The sequence below is a fragment of the Onthophagus taurus genome, chromosome 7, assembly GCF_036711975.1.
Source record: "Onthophagus taurus isolate NC chromosome 7, IU_Otau_3.0, whole genome shotgun sequence".
Classification (NCBI taxonomy): domain Eukaryota; kingdom Metazoa; phylum Arthropoda; class Insecta; order Coleoptera; family Scarabaeidae; genus Onthophagus; species Onthophagus taurus.
Genome location: NC_091972.1, coordinates 24,509,173 through 24,525,008, shown reverse-complemented (window position 1 = coordinate 24,525,008; position 15,836 = coordinate 24,509,173). Strand labels below are relative to the sequence as shown.

The window sequence follows — 15,836 nt, the reverse complement described above, 5'->3', positions numbered from 1 at the left end:
ATAGAAATTTAAATTTTGTTTCAATATGGCGACCACAGATAATGGTGTTCATTAATAAAAACAAAATTCTTTTGGCCTCATATGTCGAAACAAATTCGTATTTGGACAAAATCATGTTTACAATGCCAGAAAGTTAAGATACAAAGGCATACAAAATCGCCAATTCTCAAAATCAAAGTTCCAAAAGTTCGATTTGAACACATTCACATTGATTTGGTTGGCCCACCTGTTCCATCTCTTGGATGTACTTATCTGCTCACGGTCATTGAGCGTTTCACACGGTGGCCAGAGGCTTTTCCTCTAAAAGATATTGTCACCAAGTACGAATTGAGCGCCGTTCGATCTGCTTGGCCATTGGTCGTCAACCCTACCTACGGATCGGACGGTCGCCAACCAACCACAACGCCCGGTTGATAGGGTTTTACCCAAGGGCGCCTATTTAAGGCGGCCGGGTTTCCATCAGCGGTCAATTCCAACCGAACTCCGAAGCGACAACAACAACGACAACGATAACAGCGACAACAGCAGCGACAACAAGCCAGCACTTCAACCGCCAATTCGAAGACGACCCCTTTCGTCTTAAAAAAACCTTTGAGGGTTTTTTTTTTGTACATATTTTGTAAATAAATTATTTCGTTTTATTCAACAACTGTTGTTTCTTCTTCGGCGCAATCCATCCCCCGTAACAATATCTCTGCAGCCTCTATTGCAGATACTCTTTTCAGGCATTACTTCAGCCGTTTCGGTATTCCTACCATGATCACTCACGATCAAGGACGACAATTCGAATCACTATACAAAATTCCAATTATTTTTAGGTACTCATCAAATACACACATCTGCTTATCACCCACAAAGTAACGGTATGATTGAACGATTTCACCGTACTTTGAAATAAGCGATTATTGCTCGAGGTAATTCTACTAGATGGAACAATGACTTGCCTTTGATTCTCCTAGGTCTCAGGTCATCCCTAAAGGAGGATTTAGGTTGCTCATCCGCTGAATTGGTTTATGGTCAGCAACTCAGATTACCAGGAGAATTTTTCATACCTACCGAACCATCAATTGAAACTGAACCATTATTATCAAGTTTAAAATCATCCTTTGCTGACATTAAACCAGTTCAGTCAACCATACATTCCAGCCAAAAACCTTTTGTTCACAAAGAATTATTCAGGTCAAACTTTGTATTTGTTAAAATTACTGGAATTAAATCTACGTTGTCTCCTAGGTACGAAGGTCCCTTCAGAGTGTTGAAGAGATTTTCAAAATTTTTCGTTGTATTGAAAGACAGTAAAGAAATAAATGTAAGCCTCGATTTGCTGAAATCGGCTTTCTTTCTGAACGAAAACGTTTCTCCTGAATACAACAATTTAATAATTAATAAAACTAAAAAAGTACATTTTAAATTTTTTTTTGACTAAATGTTTTGACTTTCTGTTCTTTCTTTATAGGAGGGGAAGTGGATGTAGCGTGCTGTGGCAGCAGCTCCATTTAAAAACATAAAATTGTAATTCATTTGTTATTATTTTTATATTTGCACACAATTGTTTTTGAAGCAAAACATAACAGACGCAAAATAAAAAGTCTGCCAAAAGTTAATTTTATAATTGTATTATTATGTTGGCTAATACTTCATAGCCACGGGGTGGCTCATTGCCTTTTCACGGTGATTGGGTCCATCCAGAAGGCGTTTTATCGTGGAAATATTATGGTCAAGGTCTTTATTGACATTTTGTCAGCTTATGATAATGTAAATATTACCTTATTATTGAGAATGCTTAATCGAGATGGATGCCCTTCTTGTCTTGTTGCTCTTCTGCCTCAGGTTTTAATCAGAAATATATATCAGCTCAAACATGATCCCAGCAAGATAGGAGGTAGAACTTCATACAGGGGCTTGCCCCAGGGAAGCTCTCTCAGTCCGATACTATTTAACTACTACATCAGAGGCATTGGTATTATTAATGAGGCGCGTGAAATAAAAACTGTTGTGTTTGCAGACGATGTGGTTCTGTTGAAAGAGAGGGGTTCCATTGAATTGGCAGTTGAAATCATGAACGATGCATTGAATGCGACAGCGAGTTTTCTCGAAGAGCGTAATTTGAGTCTGGCACCTAGTAAGTCGAAGACAATGTTTTTTAGCCGCAGAAGAAGACCTGAGCTCATTCCTCCAAATAGGCTAAGGGGTGAAAATATCGCAACGACTGTGAACACGGTATACCTGGGTGTACATCTGAATGTGAGGTTGTCTTGGAGGGAGCATGTGAACTATATTATAACTAGCTGTCAAAAGGCACTTAATTTGCTGAGGTGTCTTTCATTAACTAGAGGGGATGTGGTCCGATGGTTTTTACGTTACTCTATAAAGCACTTATTCAGTCTAGACTGGAGTTTGTTACTTGGTTGATGTTGCCTGTCCCAGTTCCGGTGTTTAAGGCGGTAACTGCTATTCAGCTCCAGGCAACTAGGGTTATTACTGGTGCAATTAGATCTACACCAACCAATGCGCTATTGGTTGAAGCGGATATTATGCCATTGGATTTAAGGTTGCGTCTGTTAATGGATAAAGTTGTTGTGAGAAACCTTATGCGTAGAACTGGTTCGGTAGGAAATTTAACGGAAAATTTGAGCCAACTACATAGAGATGGCAGAGTGGCACTGATTATAAAGAGATATGAAACCCTGTTACCAAGAATGGTAGATATGCGACGTACTAATATGTTGGACATGTTCAGAGTAAATTTTGATGTGTATGTTCATGCCCCCAAAGTGAGAACTGATTTAGTGTGTGCTAAACTTAGACAAACATTGCCTGCAGTTGGCTTTAATTATAATGCTGTACTTGATCGGGAAGTTCAGGCGTCGTGGCCGGGTGCAAAGTTTATTTTTACAGATGCTTCGGTGACAAGGGATCGAACCAGGCGAGTTCGTTTTGGTGTATATGCACCCGACTTGGAGTTGTCCCATTCGGGACAACTATCAGACCATACTAATATATTTGTGGCAGAATTGTTTGCTGTATGGTGGGCCATTGACTATGAAAAGAAACAGGGGACACCCTGTTTCTGAATCTGTGAATATATCTCTGAATATATATTCACAGATTCGTTGAGTGTGATCTGTGCATTGGAGGTGGCCATGGGAAGAAAGACGAAGGTACATTATCTAGTGAACAAAGTTAAAGAACTTAGCTGGCAGTGTACTGTAGAAGAACTGAAGATTGAGTTGGCTTGGATTCCTGGCCATGTGGGAATTGATGGGAATGAGAGGGCGGATGGTCTGGCGGCGGGGGAGACTGGTCCATGGTATCAGATACGGAAAGACGTTAGTGACATTGTCTTCGAACTGAAGAGGGATGTATTGTATTTATGGCAGCGGGATTGGGATGATAGTAGCAGATTCAAGGGCAGAGCCTTATGGTTAATTAAAAGGGATGTCAGAGAAGGGGCATGGTATAAGCTACTGCCTTCAGAATCTAAACACATGATATCTACAATTAATCGCATGAGAGTGAGACATGGCTTGTTTCCTGCACATCTGTATAGGATTGGTATGGCGGATTCTCCAAACTGCAGTTGCGGAGAATTTTGTGATCTTAACCACATTATTTTGGCCTGTGAAACGTATGAGTTGGATAAATGTAGAATGTTTGTTAAGTTGCGAAGAGAGGGTATTTTTCCTCCATATAATGTTAGTTTACTTTTGGCGACCAATAACGCTAGAGTTTTGAGAATGCTTTTTTATTTTTTATGCAAGATAGGAATTTTTGTTTGATTTTATTTATGAATGCATGTATGACCGTTAAGGAAGTACAAGTAGTTTAGTGGGTTAAGGTAGTAAGGAAGGATCATTCCCCCTTCCGGTAGTTCTTTTTATTTGAGTTGTTTTTGATCTTTGGAACTTTATCTCCCCACAGGGCTACCTAATTTGAAGAAACACTGACACAAAAAAAAATTGTGACTGGTGGTAAAAGAGCTATATAAGCCCAGACACCAAGTGGTTACCACTGGTTTTAAGAAGAAGAAGATAACCTCTAAATTTTGTTTGATTGTTAACGAACCGTTTAATCATAAAGATATTTTAACAACAAAAATAATTTTTTAAGTTAAAAAAAAATAAACTTTCAATGTATAAAATATAAATGTAAAATATATAATTTAAAATTTCAAAATATAACACGTTAAAATTAATAAGTCAAGATAAAATATGTTACGGACGTTACAACATGCAGTTACAAAATAAAATGAATGAAGAGCAAGATATAACCTTTTTTTTTTGTTGTTTGTTCAAAAACCAGAACACTTGCAATTATTACTTGCAGGAGACCTGAACGCCAGGGCTATCGAGTGGGGCATGGGAAATACTGACTCACGAGGTCGCAGGATACTGGAATTTGCCGCCAGAACTGAGCTGACAGTTATGAATACTGGCCATATCTCTACCTTTCGTAAAGTAGACGATCCCGGACGTCACTATGGCGTCTGGAAATTTTGCTGGTCGCGTTCGAAACTGGAGGGTACTGGAGGAATACAGAGGGAATGGCCAGTACATCAGTTATGATATCGTGGAGGCTCAAGAACGAAATCAACAACGAATGAAATAACAGTACTACGCAATGAAATGGCACTAAACTGAACGTAGAAGCCTTTATTGCTACCATCGATGATGGTAAGGCAGGCATCATGAACCTTGAAATCCGTGGTAATTCTGTGGTGCGAGAAACGATGGCGCTCGTAGAGCGCGCGTGCGAGGGCAGCATGCCTCGTAAGAAATATACCAAAACCATTAAGAAAACGACGTTTCTCCCGAAATTTCCGAGCTAAAGAAAAAGTGCAATAAATGCCGAAGAAAACTGACTAGGATCAACAGGCGTGATTCAGGAAATGCTCAAAATGAAACTGCATAACCATAGCAAAAAGAAAAGGTATGAAGGGGAAGGAAGTCCGGAGTAATATAAATCCCGACCACTCGGGCCTCGGATACAGAATTGTAATGAGGAAACTAGGCCATATTTCTGCTTTTACAGAGCTTGATGTCGCGACGATGGCTTCAATCGTCGACGTCTTATTCAATCGTCGACGGCGATACGCGATTACCAACGTACCGCCTATTATGCATGTTAGACACCGTTTGAGAACTCATCGAAAAGCTTATTAGAATACGATTACAGAAAAGTATTGAAAGAGCAGGCGGAATCTCCGAGAGGCAGTACGGTTTCCGGCTTGGCCGATCTACCGTCGATACAATATGCGATATTCTCAACACATTCCAGGAGACGCAGCGCATAAATGGTTATTTCAGATCTATTGTCGCTCTGGTAACCCTTGATATTAGAAATGCATTTAACTCGGCGAGATGGATCGACATTCTGTTAGAACTACGACAAACGGTGTCTGGCCCAGCAGTTCTCGTGATGGCCGGCGTAATCTCGATAGTCCCCATGGCTCTGGAAAGAAGACACAACTCGTCCTCAAAGGGAGAAACACAGGAAAGAGACCTGAACGTATCAAGAGTGGCAACATAGATGGAATCGAGAGGCGAGGGGACGATGGACAGCACCCTTAATATCTGACATCGCATCATGGAAAGAGAGAAGCTACAGGGAGGTTAACTACTTTCTTACCCAATTCTTCTCCGGCCATGGGTACTTCAATAAGTTCCTATATACCATAAGAAGTGGCCCTATTCGGACTCGGCTACCAACGACGACGAACACACTTTTTCCGCTGCGTAAAATGGGAGGAATTAAGAGAAGGATTGGCCCCATAGCACCATAAACCATCGTCACACTGATGATGAACAGTGAAGAAGCGTGGGACAAAATATATACCTTTATTGCCACGACCCTGAAGACCAAAAAAGGGAAATGGACGCTGTCGTGCGAGCCTGCCCCCAAGAGTGAATATTGGTGGCGGTCGCGGATGGCGAACCCGCAAGTATTATTCAATACTTACAAGCTCTATTAATGATAATAATAATTTTTCTGAACGTCCCATATAGTATTTTTCGTATATATTAAACACATGCGCATTTAATATTTTGGTGTTCTGGTTTTCAAACAAACAACAAAAAAAAAGGTTATATCTTGCTCTTCATCCATTTTATTTTGTAACATCATGTTGTAACGTCCGTAACATATTTTATTTTAACGTGTTACATTTTTAAATTTTAAATTATACATTTTACATTTATATTTTCTACATGAAAAGTTTTATTTGTTGTGTGAACTTGCAACATGTTTGAAATACATCGTTATTTTTTAACACCAATTTTTATTAATGACGAGTAAATTAATTTGAATCATAATTTTGTAACTAACTTTTACAATTCGTCCACTTTGTAGCGCTTCTGAAGATGACCGATGGTCGAAACATGTAAAGCAGATTTTATATAATAATAAAACCAATAAAAAAGTACAAAATCAGTCATTTGTCATTTTCTACATTAAATTTCACTCCTCTTTTGATTTGAGGCTCACCCTTCGTTCATTCTTCCCTGCTTCTAAACATGACCTTATATGGCCGATCGAAATTATATTCTGTCGGTATATGATTCGGTTTAATTTGAATCAAGTGATTTAGACATGGGTCCCTGACGATTGAGGTTACCCTGCATCAGCTTGAATAAAGAACATGTCTTCAGTGATAAGGCACTCAAAACTGCTTTCTTTTGTAGGAGTATATACAAATGAACTGGTATGAGACCGCGTAGGGCTTCAAGAGCAGTCGTCGGACAAGGTCTCATTGCACCCATTATATTAAAACATGTAAGCCGCTGGATTTTTACGCCACTTATTGTTGCACCATTTTGTGATTTGTTTTTTACTACCAAACCAATGAAGCATAGGCGATCATGGGTTTAATTATTGCAACATAGGCCCAGCGAGCAGTTCGTGGTTGAAGACCCTTACAAAGAAACTGCGGCAGATCCGGTTAACCATAATGATTCTCAATAGAGGGTGCTCTCAGTTGTTGCTTCCTTCTCTGAGTGAATGGGACTATTTCTACTTTGTTGTGTTATGATTGTATCATATTTACCTCGTATTGTGATTACCAGATCGTTTGCATGTCCCTGAATCCTGTATCCATTCTCAGTTAGGCTGTTCAACAAGTCGTCAAGTACTAGGAACCATAGGAGACGCGAAAGCACTCACCCTTTGGGGCATTCTTTAAGTGCCTGAATAGTCAGCGATTCGGCACCCAAATTACCTGTGATCTGCAGACTTCTCAGCATAGCTATACACCAATTACTCGTCGACGGACGAAACATACCTTTTACGCTTAGAGCTTTCACTATGGATTCATAAGAGGTGTTATCAAAAGCTCCCTCTATATCTGTGAATGCACATAGGACTATCTCTTTGGTTACAATTGTCTCCTCTTAATTGCTCGTCAAAGCACGAAGGGCAATAATTGTTCATTTTGCTTTCTGATAAGCATGTTTGCTTGGTCAACAGACACTCCACTCCAAAGGTATTGGTCGAGTACCTTTTCCGACCCTTTGAGGAGAAAGGAAGTTAGGCCAATTGGCCTTTATGCCTAGGGATCGGCGTTTGAATGCCTTCCACCTTTGGGACCTATAGCTTTAGGTCCCAAATGTGGAAGCTTATATTATTACTGGGAGTTGGTCTTCTATACCTTTTTCCGGAAAGATAGGCAGAATTCCACCCCTTCCAGGTGTTTCTAAGGGCTTGATATCCGGATGATATCCATCACTTTGGGATGTGCGTCTGCATTAGGACAGACTTTTGATTCAGGAAAATGTGTGCTCAAGGAGCTCGAACGATTCATTGGCATCTTCAGAATATTTTCCATCTCCTTCGTTTTTACAATCAGAGCATACCCAGAATTTTGTTTAACAGCTTCATAAAACTCACATTTAAAAAACGGACATTGTGGAAACGATACGATGAATGTTTGTATACGTTGTTTGGTGTTATATCACTAAAAAATTACTAAAAATAACGGAAAGTATGCTTTTTATTGTTTTTAAAAACAATAACGAACCGTTTTTGTTTTTAAAGAATTCTCCTAATTAAAACCTCAAGCAGCTTTAAAAGAAATTGAAATTAAATCTTTTAATCAGTCCGATTAAACATTTATAACAAAATGTGGTTTAAACAGATTTGAACAACAATTTTATTTGTTATTGGTTTAGTGCAATGTTCTTTTCCCGAGGATTGCACAACACCTTTACCAGCTTTAGCTCAATATATTAATGCCAAGGTATAATAAATTTAAGAAAGTCGTCATTTCCATTCTTTATAATAATTTTTTATTATTTAGTGTTGGAATACTTGGTACTTATCTGCCTCTTCATTGAAATGCGACGATTGCTGCGTAACAAGTAAAATAACTCAAATTGGACCTTCGAGACTTAAAGCCGTTGATTTTATTAAAAAACCAGGTGAAAAAGTGTTTAAAATAACAATAACCGGTGATAGAGATCCAAATATGGTTCATTACATAAATACTAATGATAAATTGATTAAAATTAAAAGAAATTGAATCATTTTTAATAATTTTAGGAAGTAGTATTCTTCATATTGTATCATTGGATTGTAATAATTACGGAGTACTTGGTTTAGCAAACAATGAATTGCAATTTTGGGTTAGAAACACAAGTACAACAATGGATTCGGTGCCAGATTTAAAACGTTGTAAAGAGACGCTTTTTAATTATAATTCGATACATCTTGTAATGGCGTTAAAATTGTTTAAAATTATAATCAAATAAAAGTTATTAGTTTAGTATTTTATTGATTTATTCAAATTAAATCAATTTTATTTATCGTTTTGAATTTTTCCATACTCAGTTTTAGATATTAACTCCAGCATCATTTTTTCCATTTTATTCTCAAAATCCTGTTTAATATGGTTTAATTCTTGCATAAAAGTCGTTAACATATTTTGTACAATATCATCAATATTTTGGTTATTAATGGTAAAGTCTGGTCTATGAGTTGTGTTTTCAACCATCTAAAACAATTTTATTTTAAGCATTTAAGTATGTTCTCTTATAACTGAAAGTTACCTGTAAATTATTTGAGGTTATGTTTTGATGAATATCTTGATTTTCAAGAAAAGCTTTAATTTTTTCTAAAATATCTTTGTCACTCATTATACTACCAAGTTTAATGTGGTTTTCCAAGTTTTTTTAAGTTACGAAGATAGGCGCAAAAAGCACTTTAAAGTTTTTGAATTTATACATAGAGGAAATAACTTATAAATTGTTTGAAAAAAACACTTAAAAAGACATCTTTTTTTAAGTGAAAAATAACTAAAGAAATGGAAAAATACATTTTTGAAGTAATTAACTTTTTACTTTCAGAGCGATAACGATCCTTTAGTTTTAAGGAATGTGTACTCATTAAGCTTCAAAAGGATTTAAAATTAAATATCTTATGAAAAACTACGTAAATGTGGTGTGAAACGTTGAGAGCGGTTAACGAAAAAGATTGTGTTTTCTAAAACGGTTGGGATTTGAGAAATGAATTTTTTTGAGGTTATAAGGAAATGTTTGAGGTTCGCTTATACCAAATTTTAAGATTCCCGGTTGAATAGTTTCTGAGATAAAAATTGTTCAAATTCTCGTCTTGAAATTGACGTCTGTTAGAAGTAACGTTAAGAAAAAATTATTGTTCCTCCGTAACCGTTAATTTTATGAAATGAGATTGTTTAGAGATATAAGACATCTTATCTGATGTATCAGTAGCTTCGTATTGATTTATCATGAATTAAAGAGGGGTCATTTAAAAGAAAAAAGGCTAATGTGTTTATTAGGCAACGCTTAAGGACACCTCAAGATAGGTAATGTTCAGTGGCTTTCGTCATTGATAATGCTCCTTGCCATTGTGGTTTTGAACAAGTGTTTGAAGAACAACAATTTCTTCATCATAAACTTGTAAAGCTAAGTCCTTACAGTGCAATGCTAAAGCTAATTGAACACGCTTGGTCAATTTTGAAAGCAGGTGTAAAGGCAGGCTTGGCAAATGCAGTTATAAATATTTTGGAAGGACCCTAACTGTAACAGGTTTATAGCCAGAATTCAAAAACATATCGGTGTGAAAACAGCACGCCAAACATAGCACGCCATTTCAGCGAGATCACCCGGTATACAGTGAGGTCGGTTTTACACTCGCCAAATTGTAAAGAACAAAACTACAGAAAATTCGACTATTATATTGATTCCAAAGAGTCGATCAATTTGAAACAGAGCATTGAATACAATTGAAAAATTAGCGTAAATAAATTGTCTTGCTCCGATTTCGTAAAGGCTGTCTTACCCTCATATTAAAAGTTATAGCCCTGTGTTAACGGCGGCAGCCCCAAAGATCTGATAGTTGCTAAATATACCAAAACATCCCAGCTGTCGAATAGAGCGGCCATATTTACTTGCTCTGACTTCCTAAGGGCTCTTTTATTCACATCGATATTAAAAAAAATCGCCCTGTGGTAACGACGGCAGTCCCCAAAAATCCGATAGTTGCTAAATATACCTAAACATCGCCCCTGTCGAATAGCGTGGCCAGATTTACTTGCTCTGACTTCCTAAGGGCTCCTTTAATTCACCCCCATATTAAAAAAATTCGCTCTGTATTAACGACGGCAGTCCCCAAAGATCTGATAGTTGCTAAATATACCGAAACATCCCGCCTGTCGAATAGCGGGGTCAGATTTACTTGCTCTGACTTCCTAAGTGCTCTTTTATTCACCCCCATATTATACAAATTCGCCCTGTGTTAACGACGGCAGTCCCCAAAAATCTGATTGTTGCTAAATACACTAAAACATCGCCTCTATCGAATAGCGTGGCCAGATTTACTTGCTCTAACTTCCTAAGGGCTCTTTTATTCACCCCCATATTAAAAAAAAATCGCCCAGTGTTAACGACGGCAGTCCCCAAAAATCTGATTGTTGCTAAATTCACTAAAACATCGCCTCTGTCGAATAGCGTGGCCAGATTTACTTGCTTAACTTCCTAAGGGCTCTTTTATTCACCCCCATATTAAAAAAAATCGCCCTGTGTTAACGACGGCAGTCCCCAAAGATCTGATAGTTGCTAAATATATCAAAACATCCACCTGTCGAATAGCGTGGCCAGATTTACTTGCTCTAACTTCATCACTATCGGAAAGGACTTCTTCATTACTGTCTGATTCTTCTAATGAATAATAAAATGTGTGACATTACAAAAAAGTTGCTTATGCCGTGCCTGATTTGTGTGAACCCAAAAGATACCTCTTTATTTATGACTTGTTTATGTACACCATCATAAAACTATTGCCTCTTCTATTGTTAAGGATCTTTTATAGCCGTATTGTAATTCCGGATCTTGGTGTGGACGACTGTATTACAGAAATTGCTGTTTATTTTGATGACAGTAGGTTTAAGTTTACCAACTTTATATCTGCCGTTGATATTTGTTTCAAATTTTTTTAGTTATTTAACTTAGATTTCCCTGTAGAATGCATTTTATTTTATACATTCATTGAAACGTTTTTTTATAATTTTACATTTAAAAATATATACATTGTAAACTTTTATCTTGACTTTTATTTTTAGTTATCATACGAAAATTAACTTATAAAGATAAGACTCTACTTATACAATATCAGGAATTTTGCGAACTGTAATAATTAAAATAATTGGTTATATTTGGCAACAATACAAAGCTTAATAAACGCTAGGTATCATGAAATATATTTGTGTTAGCAACGAATAGCAATAATGCTCAGCATAAAAATATAAAGTATAAAAACGTGGGATGTTTTAGTATATTTAGCCACTATTAGATTTTTTGGGACTGCCGTCCTTAACACAGGGCGAATTTTTTTAATATGGGGGTAATTAAAAGAGCCCTTAGGAACTCAGAGCGTGTAAATCTGGCCACGGTATTCGACAGGTGGTATGTTTCGATATATTTAGCAATTATCAGATCTTTGGGGACTGCCATCGTTAACACAGGGCGATTTTTTTTAATATGGGGGTGAATAAAAGAGCCCTTAGGAAGTCAGAGCAAGTAAATCTGGCCACGCTATTCGACAGGTGGTATGTTTCGGTATATTTAGCAACTATCAGATCTTTGGGGACTGCCGTCGTTAATACAGGGCTATAATTTTTAATATAAGGGTAAGACAACCTTTACGAAATCGGAGCAATACAATTTATTTACGCTAATTTTTCAATTGTATTTATTGCTGTGTTTCAAATTGATCGATCTTTGGAATCAATATAATCGTCGAATTTTCTGTAGTTTTGTTGTTTACAAATTGGAGTGTGTGAAACCGACTTCACAGTATACCGAGTGATCTCGTTGAAATGGAGTGCTATGTTTGGCGTGCTGTTTTCACACCGCTAAAACACATCACTTCTATTTTAAACATGGAGGATGTCACCTTTCAAGTACTATTTCCTATTGTGGTGAAATTAATCCGAAAACATCCAATGTTCCATACGATAATATTCTCTCTTGATCTGTGGCACTCTCGTTGACGGTAAATATTTCTCTTAATTTACTAAAATTTACAAAATGGGTCATGTTTCTTTTTCCTGTTTTTTTTTCCTGTTTATTAATTGTAATATTTTTTACTAATTATATTATTTTTACTAATTGTAACATTTTTTCTCTCTGCTACCTCTTATAGTTGTGCTTGATAAAGGATGGATTATCAGGTAAAACATTGTTGCACCGAATTATCCTGTTTTAATAAAAATAAATCATTTATCATCGTAAATAACTGGCTTTTAATTGATAATTTTTACGATGAACATTGAATCACAAATTTCCAAATTGCTTAATGCGGAGTTATCCGTTTGGATTCGAACTATGAGAAGTGCCATGAAAACACGAGAGAACACCAAAGACACCATTAATTTCCTACATGCAGCCATTCATCATAACGTCACACCGAAAGTATTCAAAATCAAGGTGCCAAAAATATTTAAGAATCAACAGGAGGACATTGAGCGTACATTGATAAAGAAGAACATCAAAATACAATATAAAAGACTTTCCCAGCAAGAATCACTCCTAAAATGTATACACAGAAAATTATCAACAACCCTACATCCAATAGAATTTGATGAAATAACCCGAAGATTCAATGAAGAAGTACTCTACCACACAATGAAAAGTAAGAAAACAAAACAACAAAAACTGGAAAGATTGGCAAAGGATAAACTAAATAATTTTCATACTGTAAGAAATAGACATAACAGTCATAAACAATTTAATACCAATAATAATAAAAAACATTTTGAATTCATAAAACCTATTTTACCGGAGTCTCATGTCCATATAATGTCTGAGTTATAATACTCCACCTAATAATAATAACCAAGATAATTGCACTTGTTGGTTTTATAATATTTTCAATTTTTGCCTCTAGGAGAAAAACAAAAGACGATAGCGGTGTGAGGCTTTCGGCATTAGTAGTTTCTCAAAAAATGAGATCATGCTACTTTTTTTCTAACTTTTATAGTTTCCGAGTTAGCCTATTCGGACATCGAATTTGAAACAGCCTGTATATCTTAAAAGTTTTGGGAATCGTGTTCTCGCTCCAAAAATGGGTTTTCCCTTTTTACATTTGACAGTCGTGCATTTTGCGTCTATTTGTTCCACGTTTTATTAATAACTTTTTGATATTTCATTTTTCAATTTTAATGTGTATTTTGAATTTTAAATTTTAATAATGTTTTTGATCAATTCATTTTTGACGTTTTCCGAGATTTTACGCCACTTCGAATTACAAGTAAGTTAAATTTTTGTTTTTTTTTTAAATATGGTGGCTTGACTTATGTTTTTTCTTATAATATCTTTTAGCAATAAAATGCTCTGAAGAAGATTGTAATTTTAACAATCGAAATATTAGCGATTTTAAAAAGTTGTTTTACTTTTAATTCCTGCTGACCGAAAATCCGAATAAAATTTTTTCTATTGCTGTTCACGTTGTTGGTCGATGATACTTCATGCTGTATTAATAATGAATGACAACACAGAGATAAATAATTACAGACAATTTATTAAATTCATTTAAATTCATATTTCTTATATAGTTTCCTTATTTTTCACGTTTCTCACCCCTCCAATTTTCTTACATTCAAGTTCAACCTTCATCTTCACCTCAGTGGTCGTTCTTAGCGCTTCACGCAAGAATGACATTTAACCTTTGAAATTTAATTTTTACTTTTTGTCGAATTTTTCATCTTTCTTTTACGTTTTTGTTTTATTACACTTTATATTCTACAATGATAATTGGTAAGACTAGAGGACTTATTCCTCATACAGGTGCCCATTATGTATGGAATATAGTATATATCTTGGTAAATATCAACTTCATAAAAAAACATTTTATACAAAAGTTGTTTAATATTTTATTTGCGATAATAAGAAATCATTCAATTGTTTTTATTTCAGAAAACAAACAAGCAACGAATAACACTTTAAGTTTTTTAAATGACAATGTACCCTTTCGTTATGCTCATTTGATAGAGCTTTTTTTCTCTTTACGATGATAAATGTTTTATTTTTATTAAAACAGGATAATTCGGTGCAACTAGTGATGTAAAATTACCGGTAATTTAAAAATCGGTAATATTACCGGTAATGTTACGTAATATTACGGTAACATTGGTAATTTGTAAAAAACAGCTTTTTAAGTAATACAAGTTTTTTTTATTTCACAACTGTAAAAACATTACGAAAAACAACAAGAACGTTTTTTAAACTAGTCAGAGTCGCAATGGACTATGTAATAGAGTGGATAATGGTAAATCATCCTCATCATCCTCATCATCCCCAACCTTGTCATCTGAATCTTCTTTCTCTTTCGTTAATTAAGTAAAGTCTATAACTTCGAAACGAATATCTTCTTTTTCTATTTCTTCTTCAGTAGCTTCTACTATTTTTGAATGATCGTCTTCATTTAGTAAATTATAATTATGGGCAATATAAGTTAGTTTTCCGGCCCTCTTCACGGTAAGTCTGTTTCTTCTTTGCCGATGAATAAATCCGTAAGTACTAAAGGTTCTTTCGGTTGCGACTGTTGACGATGGTAAATTTAAAATGTCTACAGCCAACCTACTTATTTTAGAACTGGAGCAAATTCCTGCCCACCAAACAGGTCCAGACATACATTTTTCGCTGGAAATAACGAATTCCTTAGCAAAATTATTACCTCTAATTTTGTACAGTGCGAGTGCTTCTATAATAAGATCTACTTGTGAAGAATACTTTGGATGACGCCTTGCAGTTTCATAGACGAACTCCGTTGCAATTAAATTTTCATCTTCAGTTAAATTGTTGCCGCGTTGATTTGATTCTAATAGGTAAGCAGCAAGATGAACGGGTTTTAAACATTTATTTTGTCGTTTTTCAAGAATTGAACACATTTTCTGGTATTCCAACATAGTAATAGATAAATTTGATACTTTGTCACATAATATAGATCTTATTTCAAAAAAGCAGATAAACTCTTTTGAGATTGTTAGCCCGTTAGCTTCAAAAATCGTTATCCACTTAGTGATTGGCTGGAACAAGTCATAAGTTGCTTCTATTTGTAACCAAAATTCGTTTTGAAGAAGAAGTCTTACTTGATGTATGTACTTGAGTATTTGATGAAGGAACATCAGAAATATCTGGGCTATCATCAACTGCTAAACTTTTTAATGAATGTTTAGTGTCCAAAAAGCTTTTTAGACAACAAACAAAGGAACCCATCTTGTTTTCACCGGCAATTTTAAAGAGATGTATCGCCCCGTTTTGTCCAACTGGATTTTTTCAAACGTTGCATGTAAAATCTGCGAATTTTTCAGCTCAGATACAATTGAA

General features: G+C 35.8%; 2 long non-coding RNA genes across 2 annotated transcripts; one reads left to right on the top strand and one right to left on the bottom strand.

Annotated features, from left to right (window-relative positions):
- Positions 1-7,783: 7,783 nt before the first annotated feature.
- LOC111415271 (uncharacterized) lies at positions 7,784-8,758 on the top strand. Its single transcript, XR_002706367.2, has 3 exons — positions 7,784-8,230; positions 8,291-8,411; positions 8,533-8,758. It is a non-coding gene; the product is annotated as an uncharacterized lncRNA (long non-coding RNA).
- Positions 8,741-9,161, bottom strand: LOC139430758 (uncharacterized). The gene is made up of 2 exons (XR_011641141.1): positions 9,039-9,161; positions 8,741-8,983 (listed from the first exon to the last, which is right to left on the bottom strand). It is a non-coding gene; the product is annotated as an uncharacterized lncRNA (long non-coding RNA).
- Positions 9,162-15,836: the final 6,675 nt, after the last annotated feature.